At 39.4% G+C, this 24460-nt stretch overlaps 1 long non-coding RNA gene across 1 annotated transcript in view; it reads right to left on the reverse strand.

The window, feature by feature from the left end:
* Window positions 1–13508: 13508 nt before the first annotated feature.
* The window catches only part of LOC107185120, a 22715-nt gene continuing 11763 nt past the window's right edge, over window positions 13509–24460 (reverse strand). The window contains exon 2 of the long non-coding RNA XR_001516035.1: window positions 13509–13747. This is a non-coding gene — a long non-coding RNA (uncharacterized LOC107185120). The remainder of the gene's footprint in view (window positions 13748–24460) is intronic.

A 24460-nucleotide genomic window follows, 5' to 3' on the forward strand; every position in this document is an offset into this window, starting at 1 on the left:
CCTTTCGACCTCTTGTTATCATTCACTCTGCAACCCCCTGCTGCCTACAGTATAACTTTGCAAACATTATCCTCATACCCCCCCAAAAAAGCCTCATTTTCCTTCAATTTCTTAGTAAACCAAATCCATATGCCTTACATAAGATCCTTTATTCCTCCCATCCACCAATCTATCCTCTCACTCTGCCTCTCACAGAAGAGTTCTGTTCATTCACATCTCTCAAACGTAGAGGCATGAAGTCAGGAATCCAAGGGGTTACAGTGTGAAACTGGCAAAGCCCATAGTGCAGAATTAAGGGTTTTAGTACTGTCTGGTCAGCAACACTTCTCTCACCAGAGTCTCTACATATTCTCAAATGATGCTGGGAAACCAAAGCAAAACAAGAAGTATCAATAGCTGATGTGGTGAACTCATATTGACTGTCATATAAGCAATCTGCTCTACTAATAGAGGAACCACCAGTAAAATGGCATTTAAGTAGTGATTGCATCACTATTCTCAGAAATTACCAGAGGTGGAGTGACAGTAGTATTTAAGGGAACACGTGAGTTCAGCCATGACAGCCTCATGAGCTGCTAGATAATGAAAACACACTCCATCAGACTTTCTTATCCAGTTTTAAACGAAAACATAATTTATCAAGGAAAATGAAAACTATGAACCCTTTCATTTTATTTTTTGAAAAACTATTAAATTTTCATAAGGCTCATTAGAGAATAAAAAGTAAAACCATAGCCCCACCACCATCATCTGTTCTTAGTTGGCTTTGTTCTGCATTTGTTCCACCTGAGACTTGGTAGTACTAACTCTCTTTCATTTAATCTCAAACTGCTTTTTCTTGTCACTTACTTTTTGGAAAGATAATATTTACAATGAGAGTACTTACTCATATGTTTCTCTGTCTTTGTCCCTTTACTCTGAATATACCCAGGTACTACAATACTGCATTAATTAGACAAGCGCTGTTGTAATATAGGGACTGTTCGCTGTGTCAGTGCCATGGTAGGAAAGAGCTGTTGTTGAATGGGATATTCCTTACACCTCACATCTTCTGAATCCCCCAACACAGTATTCTGTACATAATAAACTTACCTTGAATGACAGTGTGTCAGGTATCTGCAAGTTTGTTTGACTTTTGTTCTCTAATCCATCCATTCATTTTTTCATGTGATTATTATTAAAGCATGATTTTGTATAACCCCTCCTATCTGAAGGGGTTACACACATACTTCTTTTGGAATTCTCAACCTTATAGTCAAGACCCGCCACAATCAGTTCCTTGTTGACTTCTCTGGTCTTATCTCTCTGTAAATCTCTACACAAGTCAGCAATCCCAGCAATGGATACAAGGAGAATGGCTTTCTACCTTTCCAGAGTCTTGGGTTTTGAAATTCTCTAAGACTTCTTTATAAACATCAGAGACAGGAGACTAGACAACACAATGTTGATAAAATACTCCAAGTTTCTTTATTCAACGAGGACACCAGCCAAAGTCAGCAACCAAAGCAACAGGTCAACAATGCCTGGAAAGTCTCTCTCCTTTGCTCTGTCTTACTGACTTTATTTGCATTGAATGCCATTGCTAAGGCAGAGATCCTCCTGGCAGAGCTAAAAGGGGAATGTGCAAAGAAAGCAATTCTGACAAAGCCTTAAGTAGACCTGGTCAAAAACCCACACTCTCTAGGCTACACTCATTCTTATAGTTAAAAAAAAACAACTGCAAACCAGGCTAGAGTCCTGCATGTTTATTCTATTGTTTTGTCTCTCTCTACCCACAGTCTGGCTGACCTCTGGGCAATGATTTCTAAGTTTATTAGCTTAACTTTTCTTTATTTCTACTAGCTAAACTGGATATCTTTCACCTCATCTTATTCAATATATTTATATTATGGTAAAAATATACCATTCAACACATGCCTTATTCTGGGATCTCCTTACAAACAGAATCATTTATATAATTAATTTGGAGAAAGAAATGTATTTTAATTTTACAAGAAACTAGCTTGCAGTTTGTGTGCTGAAAAGCCACAAGACCTGCAGTTGGCAAAATGGAGGCCCAAGAGAATATATGGTTTAGTTTTGGTGCAAATCCAGAGGTGTGATAACTAGGAGAACTAATGGTATAAGTCCAGTCCAACTCCAGGTCCAAAGGCAAAAGACTGACGTCTCAACTAAAGAACAATTAAACCGAAGGGACTGTTTCTTTCTTATTCTGCCTTTTGTTCTATTCAGGTCAAGAGGTGAAGAAGCTGGGAGCTTTAGGGAGCATAAAGCAAACTTTAAGTCCTGCCATGCGTGGGGACTACAGAGATTTGGTTGGGTGCAAAGAACCCCAGAACAAATCTGTTATAGACACTTAGGAAATAATTCTATCTGTGATACATTAACCTCCAAGTTGCACTATTTTTGATGAAGTAAACTTTTAAAATTATTCACTGATCATGTTTTTCATTTCAGTTGATGACTAAAATAAGTGTAGTTTTTGAGTGTGTAGCAACATAATTTGGGGTATTGGTGCTTTTGGACATCGCATTCTGAGAGACTCAGATTCTATCCAAAGAATGCTGCTTACTTTTATTCAGGAAAACTGTGTTGACTCCATCAAGCCTAGCCTTATCCTTCTAGGTTGGGCCTTGGTATCTGTGATTCCATAATGTCTATGTGTGATCTCTTAGTGCACTTACTAGTATCTTATTGTATTAGTTTGAACTCTTGGAGGTTCATGGAAGTGAGGGTAGGAATGTCTATATATAAGTGACCCAATGATGTCACAATGACCTGGTCTCTCTCTCTGTTATTTATAGTTCCCTGTCTGTTGCCCTCATCCTTAGGCTAGCCCTCTGTAACCCAAATTTGCAATCCAAAAGAAGGAGAGATTTGTCTTCCCTGGTATTCAGAAATCAAATTTTATGAAATGTTCCTGATTGGAATTGTTTGACTCATGTTTTGTTTTGTTTTTTTTCTTGGACCAATCTCTGAGTTCCAGGAAGAAAACATGGAGTAATGAAACAGTTGTTTTTCAAACATTCACTGTGCAGACAAATGTGTCACTTCCAGTATTTTATGAATGTTTTATTATGTCCCTGTCTCCTCTAATGGGCTACATGCTAGAACAAAAGTTGTATCTTATTAATCTTTATGTATGCAGTAACTAGTACAAGACCTCACCCATAGTTGACATTCAATAAATGCTTATTGCGTAAGTATGATGTAAAGCAATGTAAATAACCATCTGGGAAGAGAAGAGACAGGATAGACTGCACTGAAATAAGTCCCTAAGCACATCAGAGCGTGTGAGCACAAGGGTTGCCAACACCAGACAATGTACAGAGGATCAGGAGTATTAAGAATAAGTAGCTCTTAACCTTTAAATCAATTTGAAAATGTTTCTAAGAGCATACACTGCCTTATTACTTAGCTGATATCACTCAGAGAGGTTTCATTTAAATCTCAATGTCTCTCTTCTTAATAACAGATAAGAATGCTCAGGGGATGATTAAAATTATACCACCTCCCTATAGCTTTGTGCCAGTTCTCCACTGAATCACCGAAAGTTCTGGTCTATGATACATTAGGGACTTGAGCTCAAGGTACCTGCTAGCTGCAAATCTAGAAGCATCGCTGATTTCAACCTAACTATTGGGAACTTCGATCATGAAAGTGTTCAAAAGCAGAAATCCCTTTGCCATTTTTATCATACCCTGATGTTAAATGTTTACATGACTGAATTTTTATGTTTACAAAATGATGAGCTAAGTCCGAATGAACATATGATGTTGCATTGGGGGTAGTGGTGATGATTCAAAGTGGTCCAGCAATCATGACCTAACAGTCAAAAGAGAACAATAGAGTTTCAGGAAAGGGAGAGTGTGATTAGATCAAGTGCCCAGAGACACCAGGGAATCGACTGGAAACCTTTGAGACATCAAAGGTGGTTGAGACCTGGGCAAATCATAAAGGAAGAGAGAGGTTATTGAGGCAGAGTAGGCAAGGGTAGGTTTTACAAGATACTTAGTAGTAAAGGAAGCTGCAGGACTATGAACAAAGTGATGGTGTTTTATTTGTTTTTATGAACCCAAGGCAGTGTTGATGGTGTTAGTGGGTAAAGGGGAAGGAGCTAGTCAAGAGTTGACAATTTCAGGGAAAAAAAGGTATTTCATGGAGGAAGGTCCTGGAGAAGGTAAAAGGGAATGTGTTATATATCATAGCTGAACAGGTTACTTTAGGGTAAGTGAGAAAAGCCAAAATGCTACATTATGCATTTATTTTATAATTAGATGATTGTTGTTTTAAAAAGATGCAATAGTCAGATAATTTCTACATCTCAGTATTTCAGTCAACATTAAGCAACTATTTTCACTGGATTTGCTTTTCTTATTTTTAAAAATGTCCAGATTACAATGGAAAAAAATCCCATATAATAAAAGCCTAAAATTCTAAGTGTCTGACCGTTAGACCAGTCGCTATGACACACACTGACCACTGCGGGGAGGCAGATGCTCTGACCGATAGGTTATCTTGCTGCCGGGGTCCGTCAGATTGGGACTGGGCGAGAGGGGCCGGATATGCCCTGGAGCCCTCCTGCGATCCTTCCCCAGCTGGCCAAACTCCCAGGTTCCCCCCCCGGCCCTGATCGTGTACCAATGGGGTCCCTTGGCCTGGCCTGCACCCTCTCGCAATCTGGGACCCCTCAGGGGATGTCGAAGAGCCGGTTTCAGCCCGGTCCCCACAGGCCTGTCCGAGGGACCCCACCAGTGCATGAATCCATGCATCAGGCCTCTAGTCAATAACAAGAATGTTTTCTTCCACTTGAGACATTATAAAATAAAAAATAATATAAATATATAATACTCAGACATGGTAAAAACATTAGGAAGATAAAATAACAGATTTTTCAGTAATAGAATAATTCAGAATATTCAGAATCAATACCCCAAGAAACAAAAATGCAGTATAAAATTAAAGTACATTAATGCAAAGCAGATTCATACTTATCTGTGTTTACTTGTTATGATGTGTGGTATACCATGCTTAAAAGAATGTAGTGCTTTTCCTTAGAAGAGTGAGTACTATGTCTCCCCAAAAATGTAGAAAAGCAGAAAAAAATACTTTTTATTAATGGATTATAAGAAAACATGCCAAGTAAAGGTAAGGTGAGGAGGAGGGGGGGAAATGATTATTTATCTTGGGGAAGTACATCAGTTCAGATCAGTTCAGTTTTTCTACCAATTAACTTATTCAGGCTACTAATTCAAAGGCCCTGTTTAACCTAAAGTATAAATCACCAAAACTGAAAATAAGGATAATAATTTGTCTTTAACCCTTTTTATGATAAAGCATAAATTAATTTAAAGCAGTTTTCCGAGAACCAGCAAAATATAAAGCCATCCTAAGAACCACTACTGCATAACTACTATAGCAGTTCTCCGTTTTTCTTCCTGTGTTGGGAAAGTTTGGGGTTATATAACCTAATAAAATAAATCAGACAGACATGACCATATTAAAGTAAGAGCATGAGCTAATCCGTCAAAAATGCGCTCTAGTTATTTTCAAACTGGCTCCGCACCTGGAAGCAAACTTAGTCACCATCCTCATCTTGTCATCGCTGTGAGAAGTTTTGAGTGACTGCCTAACACAAGAGCCATGGGGTTTCAAAAGACCAAGATTCAGACTGATAAATTGTTGAACCCTACTATTTGATAGAGGGTTTGGCATTATTTAGATCCATTTATCTTGGAAAAACTGCTTAAGATTCTCTGTGCTTGAATCTCATCCATTCGAAAAAGTTACTGAAACCATTAAACTAATAACTTCTCTGAATTAATAAGTGCTCTCATTTTCTACATATAATTACTGCCAGTCGGTGTATTAAGTTCCTCCTGCCCCACCTGCCTGGAGATCAAGTGAGGTCACACAAAAATTCCCTCCTAGGCCTGGCCAGCATGGCTCAGTGGTTGAGCGTCGACCTATGAACCAGGGGATCATGGTTCAATTCCCGGTCAGGGCACATGCCTGGGTTGTGAGCTTGATCTCCAGGGTGAGTGTGCAGGAGGCAAGCAATCAATGATTCTCTCTCATAACTGATGTTTCTATATCTCTCTTCCTCTCCCTTTCTCTCTGAAATCAATAAAAATATATATTTTTAAATTTCCTCCTAACAGAAGTCTCTCTCCCCACTATTTCAGGGAGTCCTCAGGGCAACTCCCCATGTGTCCCAAACAAATCAATTCAACTCTTCAGCACTGCAGCCTCTCAGCGAGGCCCACCACTCGTGAAGCCCTTTGGAGGACACTGGTCACGACTGCCTAGGCCCTCTGTTGGGTTCCAGAATGTCTCTGCTTTATCTGCACCTTCTGACCGCAGAGATGCACAATGTTTTACTTGTTCATTGGGGAGTGAATCTGTCTTCTGCCTCACTCTACGTGGAGGGTGACTATATAATTTATTTTCTTAACTTGAACAGCTTTGAAAGTAAACAGGGTCCCAATACCGAAGACTAAATTAATGAGTAGTTACCCAAGACAGAAGACTAAACTTGACCTATCCAAGGCAAACTGGAACCTACAATCAACATACATATGGTTCCTTTTCCATCCAGGCCTCTCAAGCAAGGGACCTGCCTCCTGGTTCCTCATCAGTCCTTGGGCTGAAATAGTTCCTTTGGCTTTTTTTTCTTCACAGGCCTCAGATTTAGTCACCAGGCCTGGGTGGGGAGCAGACACCAGATTGTCCTCTCCATCGTCCACTGGCCTCGCTCCAGCTGCCTACATCAACTTCCACTTCTCAGGTCCTCCTGCACCAAGACACGCCCAGGCCAAGATACCCAAAGTAAATTTAAAAGTAAGATACAACAGGGTGATAAGCCCAGTTGCAGCCAGTAATCAACATACTAGCCCAATAAGGAAAAACAAAAACACAAAAACAGAGGATAACCTTTTCTTTGCCATAGCCAATTAATAAGTTTGGCTATTATGAATGTATAGAAAGAAATTTTGATTATTTCCCTTCTCTTTGTCATTAAATATTGATAATGTATCTGCCCTGCATCTGGAAAAAATTGCAACAAAGAAATATTGGTGAAATGCTTCATTATACAGCATTATTGTACCCTGGGAAAAGGAGATTACATTAATAGTAATAATAAAATTCTCTTCAAAAGAGAAGTTGGAATGGGAATAACATATTCTTACCAGAACAGCATCCATGAAATTTATGTAATATTGATTATTTAAAACAAATAAATCAGCCACATTTGCTAACATTTAATAACTGGGGGTAATCTATAAAAAAAAAATAATGATCACAGCCTAATAGTTCAGGGTGTATGTTACACAAGAGTGTCCCATACCTTTGAAGGGAGTTTTTATTAATGGACTACACAAACATCTTCTAAAGCAGAAAGATATGGGGACAGATCATGACACAGTTATATGTATAACTTTAAAAGAAAATATTTCTAGTGAAGACCTTAACAAAGGTCTTACTTCGCTTTCTATTTGCATTCAAAATAAGACCATGACATTTGGTTAAACATTAAATAATTGGACGACCACGTTTAGGTCTGCTCCATTAATCTAGACTGCCCTAGGGGAACAGGGAAAACTACGGCCTTACACAAACATAAAGCATAGGACTTTGCACACTTTGATTGCTCAATGGATATTTGTCGATTTGATAACCTTGGTGTGGCCTGACTTTTGGCTAGAAACTAAGGATATCATTCCTGAGAATGGGAGAGTCATGAAATTTCTCAGACTGCTCTTCGTGGCTCATTAAGAAGTTTCACAGGGAAGGAGCTGAGCTCTGAAGCAGATGAGAGGAAGAACAAGTGATAACATGAAGACTGAATAATAGAACAATTCAGCTAGAATCCACCTCACAGCAGCATGCTGCAAGATGAGAGCTTTTACTGTGAACTTCCATGAGGTCACTGGACGGGTCAGTGTTATCAGGCTGCGTACATCAGACCATGCCAAAATAGTTTCTCCTCCTCTTCATAACTTTCCTGACTTTCTCAATGCCTGAAATTCCACGGTGAGAGTGTCACTCTTTCAGGGTATAAAGTCTTTTTGGTCTTCTAGAATTTCCCATCAAAATAAAAATCAGCCCTTGTAACATAATATATTTAATTCAGCATTTCCAAAAATATCTATTTCCAGTCCCTCAAGATGCTTCATGAAAAAAAAGAAGCTCTGTAATCAAAGAAATTTGCTAAATGCTCTAGTCTTTAACTTCTTACAATTCACAATGCCAAAGAACTTATTAAATGAAGGCTCTGAAAAATATTTCAGAGAAAAAAATGTATAATTTTTAATCTAGTACTTACAAAATTTTTTTGACTACAAAATAATTTGGAATCCTTTTTAGCCTCCAGAACCCTGAAATATCAACTCACAGTGAATCATCAGTTTCTGGAAACATGGATCAGCTGCTAGGGAGCCAGAAATTGTTACTGGGTGATTGGATCCATTGTCATTGCAGGTATTCATTGGACATTACTGACTAATATCAACAGTGTTAGTGTTTTTCTAAAATTTTCTGACCCTATAGAAATTTCCTTTTAATGGCTCATACATTTAAGATTTTATCATGTCCATTAGTATAGAAATAAGATAGGCTCCACATGAAAAGTTAGTAAATAAGAAACTAATTGGTTGAATGATGAAGAGGTTATACAATGTGTTTTTTAATTATAGAAAAGGAGTACTCAGTAGAATTAAGCTTAACTTTGAAGTTGGGGCAGCATTTGAATGAGCAGAGGAACCATGAGAGCAAAGGAATGGTGGTGGGCACCAGAAATCAGGGTCAAACCACTCCTGAAGCTAGAAGACAACAGCTGGAGCTACTGCAGTCAGGGACTGCCACAGATAGGGATTCTGTGGTGCAGCGCGGGGGCTCAGCAAAGACCTGACACCACAGAGTCCTTGTCAATGGGAGATGCTGAGGGCAAGAACTGCTATGGGAAGGTCAGCTGGGAGCCATGGTCAGGAACCTGGAACCACCAGGCCAACAAACAGGAACAATGCCACTGACTAGCCATTGCCAAAGAAACATCATTTTGGGGACCAGCAAATGAATTAGACTAAAGTTGTCTTATTACTCAAATATTTGAGACCCCTTACAGACTCCAGGCAGCACCCAGAATTTGTTCTGGTTTTGAACAATCATGGCCATGAAAATACACTGCTCAGATGGCCTTTTTCTGGAAGCAAAGTTGACTGGTGGCCCATATGCCATCTTTCTAGATCCATCACCACATTGGGTCTCAGGCTATACACTTCCTGTGAATGCTCCTGGCCAATGATTGAGCGTGGTGAAGGTACTTGTTAGCACAAGCCCATTCCTGGGATGTGGGACTCTTCTGATGGACGATTTTGGTGCAGGTTTCCCACTGACCTGGCTGAACATTCCTTGGAACCATGCTGAAGCCTGAGACTCTTCCCTTCCAAATTGCTGTCCTTCACTGTTTTCTTCACGGGAGTCAAGTCAACACAGTAGTCTGCATCCTTCCCTTGCCTTCTGCAGGGCCTTCTCCTTATCCTTCTCCAGCATTTCCCCTGATACATTTCTTGCATGTATAATCTTAGCTTGATGTCTTCTTCTCAGAAGACCCCAACTAATGCAGATACCCAACTATGACACAGTCCATTCTGAGGTTCCATTCTGTTTAACTTTTAGGTGAAATCTTTCTCTCTTAGGCATCCCAATGCTCCAAATCACATAAAGAGAGAAAAGTTCTCTGTCTCCTAGGGCCACCTTTACCTTGATTTTGAGCTCAGAATCCCATCTGTCCTTCCTCCTGAAGGGTTCAATTTGGAAAGGATCTTGTCATTTGATAAAAGCAAAGGCAAGGAAATCAACACTGGCAAACTGGCCACTCAGAAGGAAAGAGAATGTATATGAAGAATAGAGTACTTCAAAAAAAAAGAATAGAGGACTTGTCTAAAGTTGTCTTTTTAAAAAAATATATTTTTATTGATTTCAGAGAGGAAGGGAGAGGTAGAGGGAGAAACATCAATGATGACAAAGAATCATTGATCAGCTGCCTCCTGTACACCCCACACCCACAACTGGGGATCGAGCCCACAACTCAGGCATGTGCCCTTGACCCAAATCGAACTTGGGATTCTTCAGTCCTCAGGCCAACGCTCTATCCTCTGAGCCAAACCAACTAAGGCTAAAGTTATCTTTTGAAGAGCCTAATAGAAGGTACTTCTGATTTTTCAATCAGCAAGTAGTTACTGTTTTTCCATGCTTAATGTATTGGATGCCCAGGGCTGCATAATAAAGTACCACAAACTGGGTAGCTCTAAACAACAGATAAAGTTCTGGAGGTTAGAAGACTGTAATCAAGGTATTGGCAAAGCCATGCCCTCTCTGAAGGCTCTGGCAAAGAATCTATTCCATGCTGTTCTCTTAGCTTCTGGTGCTGCTGATAATCCTTAGTGTTTCTTGGCTTATTGTTTTCAGGCCAGTCCCTGCCTGGGTAGTCACATGGTGTTCTCCTTGGATGTCTCTCTGTCTTTTCGTCTCTTATAAGGACACCAGCCATAATGGCTTAGAGTCCACACTAATGACCTCATCTTCACTTGATTACAACGGCCAAGATACTACAGTATTTAATTTTATTTTATTTTAAATATATTCTTATTGATTTCAGAGAGGGAGTCAGAGGAAGAAAGAGATAGAGACATCGATGATGATGCGAGAGAATCATTGATGGGCTATCTCCTGCATGCCTCTTACTGGGGACTTAGTCTGCAACACGGGCATGTGCCCTGACCAGGAATCGAACCATCTTGGTTCATAGGTCAACACTCAACCACTGAGCCACACTGGCTGGGCGACATCACAGTATTTTTAAAATAAGGTCACAGGTCCCCAGGGCTGGGACATCAATGTATCTTTTTGGGAGATATAATCCAACCCAAACACTTGAGTAGGAGCATGTCTCTTTGAATGGAAATGGAAAACTACATAATTAAACAAAATTTCTGTTACTTGGCAGATAAGGAAACAAGCTGTTCAATGTATTAGTTAGTGAATTGTGCTGCTTTGTATTGTGTCCCTATTGTATGTCTGATGTGTCCATGTCCTCTTCATCTTCAGATGCAGCTGGCACCTAGCACTTTGGGTCACTGCTGACTATTGGATGGGAAATGAAACCAATATGAGATTTCTAAATATTGGTCTGCAGATGATAGGACCTGATAGGCATATCTATTATAACTAAAAGCACTGCTGGTTTGAAGCAGTGACCTTTCCAGCTGAAATTAATTGGATCTTTTCAATGATGTTACTTGTACATGAATACACTTTCCCGATTCAAAGAAACAGAATAGAGAAGTCACGAAATCAATCAGATGAAAAGGATTTCATGAAGCACTTTCTGGATAATAAATCACAGCACACTAAGACTTCACATATATGTGACTGAACATTTTTAGCAGCTTCCAAACTCCAAAATCCCATCTGCCACAGGGAAGTGGCTGAACTAGCATGGGAATCTAGCAAATAGTTTTATTTTTCATTTGAAATCAACGCTTTATGGATGACAGTTACATTTCTTTTTTTAATTACTTTTAAAAAAATTTCTTTATTGATTAAGGTATTACATATGTGTCCTTCCTCCCCATTGCCCCCCACCCTCCCACCATGCCCTCACCCCCCTGGATTCTGTGCCCATTGGTTAGGCTTATATGCATGCTAAGAATTCCTTCTTTTTTTACCACAGTGTAGTATTCCATTGTGTAGATGTACCACAGTTTTTAATCCACTCATCTGCTGATAGGCACTTAGGCTGTTTCCAAATCTTAGCTATGGTGAATTGTGCTACTATGAACCCAGTGATCCCACTTCTAGGAATATATCCGAAGAATCTAGCAAATATTTTGATTAGGCTAGAAACCATTCACAAAGCCCTTCTTCCTGACTCTATTATCAAGGATGTCAAAGCTAAGAATTTGAACTCCTAGCTTTTTTTTTTCATGATTAGAGCTGGCCGTGTGACACACTTTTGACCAATAATATGTAAGAAGAGTCACTGGGGAGGGCATCCCTCCACAACAAAATGACACCCTCTTTAAGAGGAGAGTTCTTGACTCATTATTTGATACTCTCCCTTCTTCCTACCAGGAATGTAAATGTAATAGCAGGATATGAAGCAACTAACTTACCACCATGGGTTCAAAATTTTCCATGGAAATGGAGAAGTAAGACCATCAAAGGTGGGATAAAAATGGCCAAGTATGGATTTTAATACTGGATTTTCCCTCCCATGATTGAATTTGAACTTAGTTTTTTATGCCAGTGCTTATTACAAGGGGCTATTTTGCCTGCCAGGTGACGATTGGCAATGTCTGGAAACATTTTTGGTTGTGAAAGGGAAGCTACTGGCGTCAGGTGGGGTAGAAACCAAGAGATACTGCTAAACATTCTGCAATGCACAAGACAGCACCCCAAAACAAAGAATCACTCACCCCAAAATGACAATAATACTGAGATTAAGAAAGTCTAGTCTACAGGTCTCAATTTCTTTAATGTTAAATAAAGGAATTTTTATAATATGACATCTAAAATTCCTTAAAAAATAGAAGGTAGTCTGAATATTTCTGACAAGATAATTCTTGTTATAGTATACCTACTCAATAGCAATTTAAGCTATCTTTTAAAATAATAGTTATGAAGACTAAGTAACAATAGCAAATGTTGTATATGTATTAAGTAAAAAATCAATATACAGAAGTGTAGGTGTTGCCCTAACCGGTTTGGCTCAGTGAATAGAGCGTCTGCCTGTGGACTGAAAGGTCCCAGGTTCCATTCCAGCCAAGGGCATGTACCTTGGTTGTGGGCACATCCCCAGTAAGAGGTGTGCAAGAGGCAGCTGGTCGATGTTTCTCTCTCATCGATGTTTCTAACTCTCTATCCCTCTCTCTTCTTCTCTGTGAAAAATCAATAAAATATATTTTTAAAAAATTTAAAAAAAAGAAGTGTAGGTGCTGAATGATTACTACCATTTTTAAAAGAAAGTGGATGTCAGTGAAGATAAAGTGAGGCTAGTAGTTGTGCTGGGGATGTTATAAAGGGGTTTGTTTGCTCCTTTTATTTTGCAAAGGTTATTTAATGTGATTATGCTATTTTTATAATTTGGAAAATAATTTTTAAAGTAATTAATAGGAAAAAAGATTAAAATACTCAATGGATGTTTATTTCTCTGACATTTATGAAATTTCTTTTTAGTCTTACAAAAACATTCTATGGCCTAGTGAAGTGTTTTATGCAATTGAAACCATTTCTACTCATTCATCAAGTAAGTAACATTCTTTCACTAGTTTCTTATAACTCCTTAACTGTGGAATTCTTGGAGGTGAACTCATTGACTATTCCTTTCCAGGATTTTTGTGAAAGCATCAGACTTTCAATATTAACGTGATTGTGTGATAACTTGTCAGTGTAGATTTGTTTTAGATTCCTGTGCCTGCTACAACAAATTACCACAACTAGGTGGCTTAAGACAACATAAATTTATTTTCTTAGAGTTGTGGAGGGCAGAGATCCAAAACCAACATCACTGGGCTAAAACCAGGTGTCAGTGGGGCAGCATTCCCTCTGGAGGCTCCAGGAGGGAAATTCTTGCTTCTACCAGTTTCTGGTGGTTGCAGGCATTCTTTGGCTTGTGGCCCCTTCACTCCAATCTGCCTCTGTTTTCATGTCCTTCTCCTCTGTGTATTTCCCATCTGCATGTCTTCTGTAAAGCTATGTGATGGCATTTACAGATCAAACAGATAATCTAGGATAATCTTCCCATCTCAAAAATGTTAACGTAATGACACAAAGACCTTCTTCCAAATAAGATAAAGGAAAAGTTCCAGCGATTCTGATCTAATACCTTTAGGATCTTTTATATAAATTATTACAATATTATATAAAGATATTATATAAAGAAAATATAAGTCTAATTACTAATCTTATCTGAAAATCTGAGTTTCTTTTCATACCTACTTCAGACTTTAAGTCCGGCAGCATCATCCAGGATCTTAATCCTAGGAATGTAGAGTGAGAATAAAGAATGTGTCACCCTCCTAAATGAAAGAAGCGTGGCATGATACATTTTGTGGAAATTAACTTTTCAGCACATCAATGTAAAGAGATTTTTTTAATTGTGAATTTATCAAGAAAATTTGTTTTACCCGAATTAACATTTGGACACATAATGACCCCTTATCGAAACATAGAGAGCTTAACACTGTTTTACCATTTCCCAACCACTGTGAAGGGTTCTGAAAATTAATTGGAGAATTTAACCTTGACTGCACAGTTCAGTAAACATAACACTGTGAAGCTACTGAAAGGCAGCACTGTACTTATTTTGCTTGAGTTGACTAAGAAGGTGAAGCTATCTTAACTCTCCAATTAAAGCTCTCTTAGCAAAACGATGATAGTACACAAACAATTAAAGCCCGGGAGCTTTCCTTTCTTTTCCCCATTTGGTTAACTTAATTTTTCAGATTTAGTTTCAGAATAACCCTGTCAAAGGCTCAACGTTGGGGAGTAGTTACATTTCTGGATTTGGCCAGGAGTATTTCTAAATCTAAGCATGAATTTGCATATGATATGGAATATATTTGATCTTGGAATATTAGAACCTTTAATGCTATTCATTTAGATGCAATTAATCAGTAAAATCTACTCCAGTTATTCCCAAAGCCAGTATTAAGGAAGCCACCTGCCGAACCTTAAATAAATCAACAGAATTATTCTCCAAATTGGGCAAGTCATGATCCAAATTTATTGCAGTTAAGACTGTGAGAATGCCACCTAATAGAAGAAAAAAAAAATTCCTCGGTCCAATATTGCCTCAGAGTGAAACTAAGTTTGTGTCTTCTCTCTTTTAGAAAAGGACAGATGGGTTAAATAAGGTTTGGGTTTTTTTGTTTTGTTTTGTTTTAAGTGTATTTTAATAATTGCTCCCCATGAAAGGGACAAGAATTGGAAGTTTCAAAAAGCAATTGTTCAGATTCTTTAAAAGGTAATTCTATCTAATAAAAGAGAAACATGGTAATTAGCGTATGACCGCTACCCTTCCCATTGGCTAATCAGGGGGATATGCAAATTAAGTGCCAGCCAAGATGGCGGCCAGCAGCCAGGCAGCTTCAAGCTAACATGAGGCTTGCTTGCTTCAGTGATGGAGGTCTCCAACGTCCCCCACCTGCTTTGCTGGCCTCTGAGCTTGCAGTTTGAAACATTGTAACAAATATAGAAGCTAAACAAAATGCCAGAAACCTGCTTTCAGCTGGCTGGGATCTCAGAGCTGGAGTTATACATTGTTTCGATTATAGAACTCAAACAAACCAGATACCTGCTTTCAGCAGTAGAGGCCTCAGAGCTGGAGTCAGAGCTAAAGCTGGCCCAGAATAAAAAAAAAAGAAAAAAGAAAAAAAAGAGCAGTTGGGAGCTTCAGTCACCTCTATCCTATATAGTAAAAGGCTATTATGCCTCCCAGCACCGGGATCAGTGGAGCCACGAGGCCTCCCGGCACCGGGATCAGCATGTGACAGGGGGCAGCGCCCCAACACTCTGATTGGCCCTGCTCTGTGCGTGACAGGGGGTGGCACCGCAACCTCCCCATTGACCCTGCCTTGAGTGTGACGGGGGCGGTGCCCCAACCCCCCCATCGGCCCTACCCTGAGCGTGACTGAGGGTGGCATTGCAACCTCCTGATCCGCACTGCTCTGTGCATGACAGGGGGCGGCACTCCAACTCCCCAATCGGCCCTGCTCTGAACCCGACCAGGGGTTGCACCTAGGGATTGGGCCTGCCCTCTGCCACCCGGGAGCAGGCCTAAGCCAGCAGGTCATTATCTCCCGAGGGGTCCCAGACTGCGAGAGGGCGCAGGCCGTGCTGAGGGCCCCCCTCCCTCCCGAGTGCACAAATTTTTGTGCACTGGGCCTCTAGTCCTATATAATAAAAGGATAATATGCAAACCAACCCTAATAGCAGAACTACTGGGAATAACTGGTCACTATGACAAGCACTGACCACCAGGGGGCAGACGCTCAATGCAGGAGCTGCTCCCTGGTGGTCAGTGCGCTCCCACATTGGGAGCTCTGCGGCTGCCAGCTGCCAGCACAGCGGTGATGGTAGGAGCCTCTCCAGCCTCCTCAGCAGCACTAAGGATGTCCGACTGCACTTAGGCCTGCTCCCCACTGGCAAGTGAACATCCCCCGAGTGCTCCCGGGCTGCCAGAGGGATGTATGACTGCCAGCTTAGGCCCGATCCCCCTGGCCTCCCGGCACCGGGATCAGCATGTGACAGGGGGCAGCGCACAAACCCCCTGGGATCGGGCCTAAGCTAGCAGGTGGTCATCCCCTGAGGGGTCCCAGACTGCGAGAGGGTACAGCCGAGCTGAGTGACCCCCCAAGTGCACAAAATTTTTGTGCACCAGGCCTCTAGTACACTATAAAAGCCTAATATATCTCTATAACCAAACTCCTCTTCCCTTTTACCAAGTCCCTCCCCATCACCTCTCATTCCAGTCTTTGAAATCTAATTTCATCTATCCATCCCTATCTTTCAAGGCCTAAGTTTTCCTTCGTAACTGGCCCCTCTCACCCATCTGTGAACAAACCCTATCCTATCTATAATTAGCCCTAGCCTGTTTGGCTCAGTGGATAGAGTGTCAGCCTGCAAACTAAAGGGTCCCAGGTTCAATTCCAGTCAAGGCCACATGCCCAGGTTGCAGGCTCAATTCCCAGTAAGGGGCATGCAGGAGGCAGCCAATCAATGATCCTCTGTCATCATTGATATTTATCTCTCTCTCCTTATCCCTTCCTTTCTGAAACCAATTAAAAATATATTTTAAAAAAAAGAACAGAGATTCTTCATCCCCCCTGCCTTTTCACATTTACTAGTATTATCCTATATTCTTTCCCAAAACACTTTGCTGAGTGGTATATATCACTCAGTTTTTTCATTTCCTTATCTTCCATTTATTCCTTACACCCTCTGTAATCTACCTTACAGGAGATAATAGTAACATTTACATGACTGTCCTGCTTTTTAGTTCAGAATATTTTTTATTGTGGTAAAATATATATACCATGAAATAAATCATTTTAATCACTTTAAAATGTACAGCTCTGTGACCTTAAATACATTCATATTGCTCTGCAACCATCACCACATCCATCTCCATAACTTTTTCATCTCTCCAACTGAAACTCTATACTCAATAAGTGATAATTCCCCATCTCCCCCATTCACCCACCACCAAACCCAGTCCCTGGCAACCATTAATCTATTTTCTGTCTCTATGAATTTGACCAATCTAGGCACCTTACATAAGAGGAATCATACAATATTTGTTCTTTTGTGTCTGGCTTATTTCATTTAGCATAATGATTTCAAGGTTTATCCATGTTACATCATGTGTCAGAATTTCCTTCTTTTTTAAGACTGAATAATATTTCATTGTATGCACATACCACATTTTGTTTATCGATGGACACTTCTACTTTTTGTCTATTATAAACAATGCTGCTATGAACATGGGTGTAAAAATATATGTTCAAGTTATTGCTTTTACTTCTTTTGGGTAAATAACCAGAAGTGGAATTGCTAGATCATAGAGTAATTCTATTTTTAATTTTTTGAGTATTCATCATTCCACTTTCTATGGCAGCTCTCATGTTACATTCCCATTAGCAATGTTCAAGGATTCCAACTTCTCTACATCCTCATCAACACTTGTTTATTTTTTTCTTTTCGATGATAGCCACCTTAATGGGTGTGAAGTGGTATCTCACTGTAGTTTTGACTTAGTGATGTTGAGTATCTTTCCATGTGCTTATTGGCCATTCATGTGTTCTTTGAAAATTGTCTATTCAAGCTCTTTGTCCATTTCTTAATTGAGTCATTTAATCAAGTCATTTAATTAATTCAGTGAGTTGTAGGAGTTCTTTATATTCTGTATATTAGTTCTGTACCAGATATATGATTGATGAATATTTTCTTCCATCCTATAGGTTGCCTTTTCACTCTGTTAATAGTGTCTTTTGATACACAAAGTGGCATGGTACTATTTTAAGCACAACTTATTTAATATTCATAACAACTCTATGAGGTAGGTACTGTTATTATTATCCCCATTTACAGATAAGAATACTGAGACATAGAGGGTTTAGTAATGTATCAACATACTATTATGACTGAGCTTAGATTTGAGTCTGTTATGGACTGAATATTTATGCCCGCTCTAAAGTCATATGTTGAAACTGCTTATCAATGTACTGGTATTGAAAGGGCCTCTGGGAGGTGATTAGGTTAGATGAGATAATGAGGGTGGAGCTATTATGAGTGGGATTGATGCCCTTATAAGAATTATGAGAGAGCTTGCATCTCCTTTCTTCTCTCCTCCAGGTGAGGATATAATGAGGATTCAGCAGTCTGTAAAGAAAACTCTTACCCAATTGATCAGGCTGATCTCAAACTTTTAGCCTCCACAACTTGAGAAATAAATCTGTTGTTTATAAGCCACTTATTCTATGGCACTGTGTTATAGCAGCCTGAACAGACAAATACACAGCCCCTGGGTTTGTTGCAGAAATGCCATGTCATAGACACCTCTTGTAATGGAGATCAGTAGCCTCATCACCAAACTCAGTTATCTTTTCTCACCCTTCATTCTACTGCCTAACTTTTTCTCTATCATTTCAAATAATGACCTATTCTCTGTGAAACTCTCCTTCCTTTGGCTACTACACTTTTCTTGGTTCTTCTTCTACTTCTTTGAGAGAGATACATCTCCTTCTTCAGTCTTCTATGCCTTTCTTTTTAAAAAATATACATTTTGATTGATTTCAGACAGGAAAGGAGATGGAGAGAGAGATAGAAACATCAATGATGAGAGAGAACCATTGACTGGCTGCCTCCTACGCACCCCTCACTAGGGATCGAGCCCACAACCTGGGCATGTGCCCTGACTGGGAATCAAACCCTGACCTCCTGGATCATAAGTTGATGCTCAACCACTGAGCCACACCAGCCGGGCTTCTGTGCCTTTCTGCATGCTTACAGCTTCAATGGTCTTCTTCAACCTCCCTCTTTGTTTATTCTTCTCTCTCCAGGAAACATCTTTCTTCTCTGTTGTTATACCTTTCTTTCCAGTAACTGTGAAGGTAAAAAGACCCTGTTTGAAAATAGGGTCTTTACAAACGATCAAGTTAAGATGAGGTCATTTAAGCAGATTTTAATCCAATATGACTACAAAGGGGAGAAATTTGGACACAAATACAGACATTAATACAATCTACAAAGAACACCTGAGATTACCAAAAGCTAGGAAAGAGGAATGTGACAGATTCTCCCTGTAAGCTCCTCAGAAGGAGCCAATAATGCCGAGACCTTGGTTTCAGACTTCTAGCCTCCATAACTGTGAGACAATAAATTTCTGTTGTTTGAGCCACCCAGTTTGTGGTACTTTGTCATGGTGGCCCCAGGAAACTAAATACTTTCCAAAAGCTTGGAAGCAGCTGTCTGTGAGCAGTTTCTCAAACTCACACCTCTGGTCCTAATTATCCTTCTGAGTTCTAGGTCTACAATATCAACATGATCTCATGACTGTCCAACCATGATCCTGCCTTTCCAGAATGTTACTCTTCTTCCATCTCCCTTCTTTCTCACCTTTGGTTCCACCTTGCAACCTTTGTAAATGAGATATCTGTGGCTCCAGCCACTCTGGCTGAAAACCACAAAGTCATCTTTGAGTCCTCATTTTCCACCCCCTTGAAGCTGTCTCCGTTTCTGTAATCCAAGAATCATGTGTGGCCCATTAGTTTGGGAGACTATTCTCAGGTTCCCAGACTTGGCAGCCCTTGTATCCCATGGTCAGAGCCCTATCTGCAGACCCAACTCTACGTAATAGGCAAAAGGATTGAAGGCATGTTAGCCCAAATATTGGGACACAGACTCAAGGACTCCCTACTGTTCTCTCAGATAATATTATGGCCCAGAATCTGAGTACTTGTCTTGTTTCTCCCTATGTAAATAACCAAAGTTTTGCCTCTTAATATTTTTAAAACTAGGGCTTTCTGCCTAACTCCAGCCAGGTGGCTAGAGTTCTGATAGGTACTCACAGGTGTCCTTGAGATCTAAGATTGCAACTCTTCTTCAGATCTGGATTACTTATCATGCCATTTGACCGCTGGCTAGGACATCGCCTGTTATGCCACATCAGAGATTCTGACTCAGCTTGTTTGTCTAATTTGGTGCCCACTGTCCATTTTTTGAAATGAACTAAAATGTATTTAACAGGTCATAGTTCAGAGAGCATATTTACATTTAAATTTTCTTAATTAATCCTAAGAGCCTTAAAGAAATCCAGATATTTGAGAGGTTAAATAACTCACACTAGTTAGCATTTGCAGCATCAGCGCTCACATCCAGGCCTCCTAGCTCTGAATTTCATGCTCTTTTCACTTCACAACATTGTATGCTCCTGTGTCCTAATCTACTGGTTACACAGCACTTCTTTCCAGCCTCCATTAGCCCCATTGAGGCCTCTAGCTCCAGATTCCTCTCTCTCTCCTCATCTTCCCTCTCCTGCTGTAGATAACTGACTTATATCCTATCATATCCAAAGAGTTGATATACGGCGGCTTTTGAAGTGACCTTAAAACCAATGATTCCCCTTCTCAAAGGAATTTTGAACATGGTTTAAGGAATTGCAAAACTATATGGTATCATAAGTATGCAAGTTCCCAAGTATAAGGTCGTCACAATATTTCTCATGAAGACTTATTTTTCAGAGAAGTTTTTTGAAGGTGATATAATGAGATTCCATGTGGTGCCAATATGAGCTGTAATGCAAGAGAAAAGCACAAGTACTGACCAACTCGGATGAATTTATGTCCACTTTTCCACTTCAAGATGGTGTCAATCTTTTAGTAACACTCTCTCCCTTAATGTGTTGTGTATTGCCATTTCCTGGCCTGGCCTGTAAGATGCTGGACATGTGGGGAGAAGCATGAGGGAGAGAACATGGGCTCCAGAGCAAGAGTGGGAATCCTGGCCCCACCACTGTTAGCAGTAACCTTGAGCAAGTTACTTGACCTCTCTCTACCTTATTTTCCTCACTATTAATAGAACACGTGCCTTCGTGTTGTTGGAAGGATTAAATAATTAATTTAAATAAAGTGCCTAGAACAGCACTTTGCCTGTAGAACTTGCTGTTTCACCATTTGCTATTCTATATGCACAGGAATGCACACCCGAGTCCCTAGAGGAATCATTACTACTGGATAGTCAGAGGAGATTTAAAACTGAAGACTTCAGAAAGCTCAGTCTATTAGCTGCCATGAAATGTCTCCATATTCCTTTCTTCCATGCAACAAATGTAAATAATTAGTTTTTACATGAGACAATCCTTTATTAACCTAATAAATATGTATGACCTCATAGTGATAGTGAGTTGCCAGGCACCTGACTCGGTTGTCGCATGAGCAAACACTGTCACAGAATAAGTAGTCGGTCATTAAGAAAAAACAGTTGGTAATGGGTATAGGGTCAGAGCAGCCTGCCAAACACAATTTTTTAAAAAATGATGAGGTGAAGGCCCATTATAATTTCTCTCCAGTGGCCTACTTATAGTTGTTAACAAATTAAAGATCTGTGATGAGTTATACCTTCCTACGTTTTCTGGTATACTCTTAAAACTTACAATCTGAATTAATTACCACAGAGGCAAGAATGTTAATCAAAACAACAGTAGCATAATTGCACCGTATCTTGTGCTTCTGAGTTACTTCCTTACAAAGGAAAAAATAATATTTTCTATGATAGTGTCAGGTTATACAGGCTCCTTAATAACATAAGATACAGAATCTTCCTTATTGTTAGTTCTACTCATTAATTTTTGTAAAAACTGAACCCACAATCACAAACATGTTTTTAAACTGTATTATATTATTTTTCTGGATTACAAGGTAACTTAAAAATTATAATATGAACATTATTTAGATGTATGAAGTGATGTGATAAAAATAAAATAAAGCTGACATAACTACATCAGTTATCATGTCAAAATTATATAGGTTCATTGGTAAGGGAAAAGAAAGGGCCAGGAAATATATTAAATCATCTATGTTTTTAGACATATGGGACCTACAGGTTTTAAATAATACTCCGTACATATTCCCTTTAAAAAATATATAACTCAAAATGAGTGTCACTTTTCAAGGCCCCATTTATATTACAAGAGAAACAGCCACTGTATTAAATAAAAACCAGGAATAAGAATTTATTCCAAGAGGGAACAAAGGAGATATTGACCAAATAAAATTTTATTGTCTTAATTAATTAATTTCAAAGTTTTCCTTGTGATCTTGACCTACAGCGTGTTGCAACAGCACTCTCAACAGACCAGTTAGTAATCCTGGGAAAGGCAGATTTAACTGGTTCTTTTTGGATTTTTAAAAGCTAGATTGAATGTCCAATGGCAAGACTCCTGTTCTGATAAACTCTTCTTTATCTAAATACCTGCCTTTCTCTTAATCTCCATTGACTCCACGGGCCCTGAAGATAGCAGCTGCGCCATCTGATAGAAGATAAACCCGTGTGCCTGTTTTCCACCCTCATTGAAAAAAACCTTTGAGTTTGTAACTTGGGCCTGAAGATGCTTATCACACAATCTTCAGTTGCCAGGAATTCAAAATTGGGCCATGTCGGTCACTGCTGGGATCTGCCCTCGCTGCTTCTATTTATTTTAAAATATATATGTATATATCAGCATAAATACTGAACTGAATGTAGTGCCCTTAACGAGAAAGATTGTGCCGTTCCTCCTGCAGGAATTTATTTAAACTACGTGGCTTGTCTGCTGAAGAAAAGTTATTCAAATGTTCCTGATAGTGCCCTAGATCCCGTTACAGTCTCATTTCATTCAGGCTCTGGATTCTTTTAAAATAGTATGTGTTAGAACAGTTTGTAACCCAACAGGACACAAACTAGATTTTTGCTTCTGAGAAGTCAACTCAAAGGAGACCCAAGGCAGAATCTAAAGTTAAACTGACATGCTGAAGTTAAACTAATCAAAATGTGTTTCAGGTTCCCAAAAATGAAAAGGAAGGTTTTGTTTCCAAGTTTCAAAGACCCAAAGATCCTGGAGTTTAGAATGTTTTTATCTCAAGCAAATTTACCCAATGGGGAATTATCTTCAGCAATTTTTCTTCCTCAAATTTTGCTCTTTCTGCTATTTATCCCCCTAAGCTAGTGCCCTGCTCTCCTTTTCTTTATCCTCTCTACGCTCTCTCGGGTTGGGACATCAAAGTATCCTGACTAATAAATCCATGCAGATATCCGAAGGGGCCTCAAGAAATATGCATTCAACAGGGTTCTTTCTGAACTTAATGCTTCTTCCCTGTGCTATTGAATCAGCCTTTCTCCCCAAATAAAATATTTGTATGTTGGCAGTCAATGAGTCTTTTATTTTTAGTCCAATGGCAACCACCTCCATTTACTATCTGCTTTTCCTCTCCAGCATCTTAAAACTCTTGGTCTCTTTCCTCTGTTAATATTCAGCCAACATTTATTGAGAGCTGACTAATACAGAAGTTATATCCAAATAAACTAAAGTATAAATAATACAAAGGAGTAAATGGGGTTGTTTCACCAAAGCAAGGACCACTTCCGGTTGTTATGTTGTTGTTTTGCTTCTTAAAGGCATCATAAGTTCCATATTATGAACACCAGTTTTAAACACAATTAAAATTAATTTGTAACCCTGCAATGAAAAGATGAAATGAGTCCACAAAGCCCTGTTTGGTAAATTGAAATGAAATCAGATTTGGAAATTTGCTGTAATCCTTGTATAATGAAATCTCTACTGAAATTTAAGGATTTCTGTCAAAATCAAAATAGTAATCAAAGTGAAATGAATTTGCTAATCAAAAACTATTTATATAAATTAATGTTATTATTCAAAAGTGTATAATTGTTTTAAAATATCTAATGAGATTTCCTTCTGTGGTTTTTAGCTTCACTTTTATTTTTTCATTGAATATCAGATAAATGTGTCTAATGGGTTGAGAAGTTTCCAAGCAGAAATCAGAGAATTTTTTTTATCAAAGTATAGTTGATATACAATATTATATTAGTTTCAGTTGTACAGCATAGTGATTGAACTGTTTCATATTAGAGACATGTCCCTCCAAAGGGGATCTGCAATCGCAGACTATATTCCACCCCCTCATGCATAGAAGACAAGACACATTGATCATTGTTTCCAGGAGAAAGCCTCTGGGAATCAGTGTTCCAACTCTGTTGCCCCCGCTGGTAACAGAGACCTCAGGGTTGACGAATTCACAGCAATCTGCTGGACTCCAGGAGAGGGACCTGACAGGTGCTTGCATGGGTGCAGCAGCCTTGACATGTTATGTCTACAGAGATAAAGTTCTTTCTCAAGCTT

The sequence above is a fragment of the Myotis davidii genome, unplaced genomic scaffold (genome assembly GCF_000327345.1).
Source record: "Myotis davidii unplaced genomic scaffold, ASM32734v1 scaffold153, whole genome shotgun sequence".
In the NCBI taxonomy this organism is placed as follows: Eukaryota; Metazoa; Chordata; class Mammalia; order Chiroptera; family Vespertilionidae; genus Myotis; species Myotis davidii.